Source organism: Gopherus flavomarginatus, chromosome 11, assembly GCF_025201925.1.
Source record: "Gopherus flavomarginatus isolate rGopFla2 chromosome 11, rGopFla2.mat.asm, whole genome shotgun sequence".
Lineage (NCBI taxonomy): Eukaryota > Metazoa > Chordata > Testudines > Testudinidae > Gopherus > Gopherus flavomarginatus.
In genome coordinates, this window is record NC_066627.1 from 16,905,272 (window position 1) to 16,911,239 (window position 5,968).

At 41.1% G+C, this 5,968-nt stretch overlaps 1 pseudogene; it reads left to right on the plus strand.

Moving 5' to 3' along the window:
* Positions 1–360: 360 nt before the first annotated feature.
* Positions 361–1,604, plus strand: LOC127030898 (interferon-inducible GTPase 5-like; annotated as a pseudogene).
* Positions 1,605–5,968: the final 4,364 nt, after the last annotated feature.

A 5,968-nucleotide genomic window follows, 5' to 3' on the forward strand; every position in this document is an offset into this window, starting at 1 on the left:
TTTTTGGTCATCTAGAGACAGACTGAGGTGGTTGAAATAAACCTGTTCCCCAAACAAATCAGGGCCTAATTCACCATTGCAAAGTGCATGCTATGGGGGTATAAAACACTGCGATTTTAATTCCATACCATTTTATACACACGTTGCATTTATTTGCGCTATACAAAATTACAAGATGCAGAACAATGGTGAATTGGGCCTATATTTGTGGATTCTTACACCATCTGGGGTTTTCTTATCCTGCCTTTTTAAAACAAACAATAACTGAAATATTCCCTTTCTTTTCTGCAGCAGATGGCAGCTCTCACAAATTTCATGATGGCCACAGATCTGGACTCATACCAAAAGGAAGTTGTCGAGATGTGTTTACAGAGCTACAGAAACCTCCTGGCTCATTTAGAAACTGAAGACCCATCAGAAGCAGCTTGCAAAATGAAGGAGGAATTGGAGTCATTTGAAAATGCCACACTAAATATTGCGATCACAGGAGAGACAGGTGCTGGAAAATCATTCTTCATCAATGCCATCTGGGGTGTGGGACACGAGGATGAAAACGCGGCTGCGACTGGGGAGACAGAAACAACAAGGAAGCCAACTCCTTATCCACACCCGACATACCTCAAAGTAACATTCTGGGACATGCCAGGAGTTGAAACACCAGATTTGCAGATAGACTAATATCCTGAAAAAGCAAACTTTGACAGCTATGATTTCTTCATCATTCTTCTGAGTGTTTCAAATCCAGACATGCTAAGCTTGCAGAGGAGATTCGGGGAATGGGAAAGAAGTTTTACTTTGTGTGCTCCAAAGTAGATGCTGACTTGTATAATGCCAAGAAGCAACGACTCTCCACCTACAAGGAGGAGAAAATCTTGGAGGCGATTAAAGAGAATTGCATACAGCACCTTGAAGCAGAAGGGATGATCTCTCCTATGGTTTTCCTTCTCTCCAGCTTTGATCTAGAGAAATACGATTTCCATGACCTGGTGGACACTTTGGAACATGAACTTCTCAGTCACAAGAGATACACTTTCCTGCTCAGCCTGCCGAATATTTCTCCACAGACCTTATAAAAGAAGAAGGAAGCCCTAAATCAGCAGATATGGAAATTAGCCCTCCTGTCAGGAGCTGCCTCCAGAGGCATGGCTGCGATTCCTGGTTCTTATAGCAAAAGTCTCTGTCTTGCTTTTAATGTTCCCATCTTGCTGAAATGCATGCATGACTATTCCAAGAGCTTCGGCCTGGAGGATGACTCTCTTGCAAAACTCACTCAGCTCTCTGGAAAATCTGTTAACAACCTGAAAGCCATGATAAAAACCCCACTGGCCAAAGATCTAACAGTCAAATATGTGCGGGAATTACTGAGCCGGAGCCCGGTCTTGCTCAATTTGAAGTCAATGAGTGCTTTATTATCGTCTTCAATGGGAACTAAATTGCAGGCCATGACTGAGAGTTGGATGTTGGTAGCAGATTTTAGTGAGTATTGCAGGAAAGTCCTACCCGTGTTATGTGCCCTCACAGCTGGTGAAATTTCTTATAGTGCCACCAGCTTCGTGCTGCATAGATTCCTAGATGCTGTTGCTGAAGACGCCCAACAAGTCTGAAAGGTTGTTTTGGAAGAAGAAGGGAAAAAATCTATATAACAGCAAAGAACTGTCCATAGACTTGGGAGTGAATGAAAGAAACCGAACCCTGCTGAAGATTGGAGCTGGGCTATTCGAAAACGTCACTGATGCTAGCCAAAGAGAGACCTTTTTATCCCTGAATTCGCTCCAGCAGAAGAGAAGGAAATGCCAAACGAGACTTCGGGGTTATTGTTTGATTTGTATTCCGTTTTTCATTCACTGAATTAAATGAACTCCGTACAAAATCATTCTGGGGTAAGTTTGCAGATTTATATCCCCAACATTGGAACAAGATCAGAAAGGTAAACACTCCTGTGATATGAGAGAGTCTGGTATGTCTAGAAATGGAAGGCGAAGGGTAATTATTTTAGTACTTCCCCAAATATGACCAAGTGTTCCAGATCTTAGATTGCAGCTTGCAGGTTTATAGGATTTAACAGTAAGGGGTTTCAAGAAAGAAGATAAATAGTCTCATTTGCTGTCTAAGCAACTAAACATTTCCTACACAAACTGCTTCGAAGGTGGAGAAACTTGCCATTTTTTTGGAACATATAATTACAACAATCCGATATTCTTTGGGGGCGATATTAAGTCCTCCCTTTGGGGGCCTGTATGTAGATAGACAGATGAGAGTGTATGGGGATGGATAGACGGCTGTACATAGATAGACAGATGGGAGTGTATGGGGATGGTGTGACTTTATTGACATGAACTGTGCGTATAGATCATTGTTGAAACCAGGGTCTTATAGTTGCACCAAATCTTGTAAAAAGGAGGTCCAGTAAGCTGTCTATAGAAAGGTTATGATCTGCTGGTTATGATTATGCTATCTGTATTTGTGTATCAATTTGTAGTTGAGGTTATGAACACTGGCTATGTACTTGTATCTCAATGTGTTTGATTCTAAGTAGCATTAGTGAAGCATTTGGTCAGGTTCTTGAGAAAGGAATTTGCAGATTAAGTGCCCAATCAAGAAACACTTAATCAACAATGGACCTTGAGAGACTCCAATCCACATAAGAAGTCTTCCTGGGGACTTTCAAGATAGCATGTGAGCAATGGCTGCTCTCCCTGTAAAGAACTGAGTCATGCATGGACATGTGACTTGCCTATGTGACTCCAAACTCCATTTTGCTGCTGTGATTTTCCACAGTAAAGAACAAAGGGGTGTTCTTCCACATGGCAGAGGATATAAAAGGCAGCTGCATCTCCTCCGTCTTGTCTTCAATCCTGCTTCTGAACTCTGGAGGAACTTTGCTACAAACTGAAGCTCTGAACAAAGGACTTAATGATCCATCCCAGCTGTGGATGTACTCCAGAGACTTGATTTGAACCTGCAGTTTACTTCATCACCACTACAAGCCTGAACCAAGAACTTTTCCATTACTGTATGTAATTGATTCCATTTAACCAATTTAACTCTCATCTATATTTCTTTCTTTTTATGACTAAATCTTTAGCTTTTAGATTCTAAAGGATTAGCAACAGTGTGATTTGTGGGTAAGAACTGACTTGTATATTGACCTGGGTCAGGGGCTTGGTCCTTTGAGATCAGAAGAATCTTTTTTCTTTTACTGGGGTATTGGTTTTCATAACCAGTTATCCTCATAAAGAGCGGTGCTGGTGGTGATACTGGGAAACTGGAGTGTCTACAGGAATTGCATGTATGACTTATGGATAGCCAGTGGAGTGACACCAAAGTCCTCTCTGTTTGGCTGGTTTGGTTTGCCTTAATAGTAAAGGAACCCCAGCCTTGGGCTGTAACTGCCCTGCTGTAAGCAATTTGTCCTGAATTCATAGATCCATAGACTTAAGGTCAGATGGGACCATTATGATCATCTAGTCTGACCTCCTGCACAACGCAGGCCACAGAATCTCACCCACCCACTCCTGTATCAACCCCCTGACCTATGTCTGAGTTACTGAAGTCCTCAAATCATGGTTTAAAGACCTCAAGCTGCAGAGAATCCTCCAGCAAGTGATCTGTGCCCCACGCTGCAGAGGAAGGCGAAAAAACTCCAGGGCCTCTGCCAATCTGCCCTGGAGGAAAATTCCTTCCCAACCCCAAATATTGCGATCAGTTAAACCCTGAGCATGTGGGCAAGATTCACTAGCCAGCACCCAGGAAAGAATTTTCTGTAGTAACTCAGATCCCATCCCATCTAACATCCCATCACAGACCATTGGGCATATTTACTTGCTAATAATCAAAGATAATTAATTGCCAGAATTAAGCTATCCCATCATACCATCCCCTCTATAAATTTATCAAGCTTAGTCTTGAAGCCAGATATGTCTTTTGCCCCCACTACTCCCCTTGGAAGGCTGTTTCAGAACTTCACTCCTCTGATGGTTAGAAACCTTTGTCTAATTTCTAGTCTAAACTTCCTAGTGTCCAGTGTATATCATTTGTTCTTGTGTCTACATTGGTACTGAGCTTAAATAATTCTCCCTCCCTGATATTTATCCCTCTGATATATTTATAAAGAGCAATCATATCTCCCCTCAGCCTTCTTTTGGTTAGGCTAAACAAGCCAAGCTCTTTCAGTCTCTTTTCATATGACAGGTTTTCCATTCCTCGGATCATCCTAGTAGCCCTTCTTTGTACCTGTTCCAGTTTGAATTCATCCTTCTTAAACATGGGAGACCAAAACTGCACAAAGTATTCCAGATGAGATCTCACCAGTGTCTTGTATAATGGTACTAACACCTTATCTCTACTGGAAATACCTCGCCTGATGCATCCTAAAACCACATTAGCCTTTTTAATGGCCATATCACATTGGCAGCTCATAGTCATCCTGTGATCAACCAATACTCCAAGGCCCTTCTCCTCCTCTGTTACTTATAACCAAAATTCTTGTTATTAATCCCTAAATGCATGACCTTGCACTTTTCACTATTAAATTTCATCCTGTTACTATTACTCCAGTTTACAAAGTCATCCAGATCATCCTGTATGATATCCCGGTCCTTCTCCGTGTTAGCAATACCTCCCAGCTTTGTGTCATCCGCAAACTTTATTAGCACATTCCCACTTTTTGTGCCAAGGTCAGTATTAAAAAGATTAAGTAAGATTGGTCCCAAAACTGATCCCTGAGTAAATCCACTAATAACCCCCTCCCAGCCTGACAGTTCACCTTTCAGTATGACCGGTTGTAGTCTCCCCTTTAACCAGTTCCTTATCCACCTTTCAATTTTCATATTGATCCCCATCTTTTCCAATTTAACTAATAATTCTCCATGTGGAACCGTATCAAATGCCTTGCTGAAATTGAGGTAAATTAGATCCACTGCGTTTCCTTTGTCTAAAAAATCTGTTACCTTCTCAAAGAAGGAGATCAGGATGGTTTAGCACGATCTACCTTTTGTAAAACCAGGTTGTATTTTGTCCCAATTACCATTGACCTCAATGTCCTTAACTACTTTCTCCTTCAAATTTTTTTCCAAGACCTTGCATACTACAGATGTCAAACTAAAAGTCCTATAGTTACTCAGATCACCCTTTTCCCCTTTCTTAAAAATAGGAACTAGTTAGCAATTCTCCAGCCATATGGTACAACCCCTGAGTTTACTGATTCATTAAAAATTCCTGCCAATGGGCTTGTAATTTCATGTGCCAGTTCCTTTAATATTCTTGGATGAAGATTATTTGGGCCATCTGATTTCGTCCCATTAAGCTGTTTGAGTTTGGCTTCTACCTCGGATGTGGTAATATCTACCTCCATATCCTCATTCCCATTTGTCATCCTACCATTATCCCTAAGCTCCTCATTAGCCTCATTAAAGACTGAGGCAAAGTATTTGTTTAGATATTGTTTTCTTCTTATTTATATGGCTATAGGACCTTTAAGTATTGGTTTTAATTCCCTTTGCAAGGTCCAACTCTACATGGCTTTTGGCCTTTCTCTCTTTATCCCTACATGTTCTGACCTCAATAAGGTAGCTTTCCTTGCTAATCCTGCCCATCTTCCACTCCTTGTAGGCTTTCTGTTTTTTTCTTAATCACCTCCCTGAGATTCTTGCTCATCCAGCTTAGTCTACAATTCCTGCTTATGAATTTTTCCCCCTTTTTTGGGATGCAGGCTTCTGATAGTTTCTGCAACTTTGACTTGAAGTAATTCCAGGCCTCTTCCACCTTTAGATCCACAAGTTCTCCAGTCCAATCCACTTCCCTAACTAATTTCCTTAATTCTTTAAAGTTAGCCCTTTTGAAATCAAAAACCCTAGTCCCAGATCTATTTTTGTTTATTGTTCCATCTAGTTTGAACTGAATTAGCTTGTGATCACTTGAATCAAGGTTGTCCCCTACAACTATTTCTTCTATGAGGTCCTCACTACTC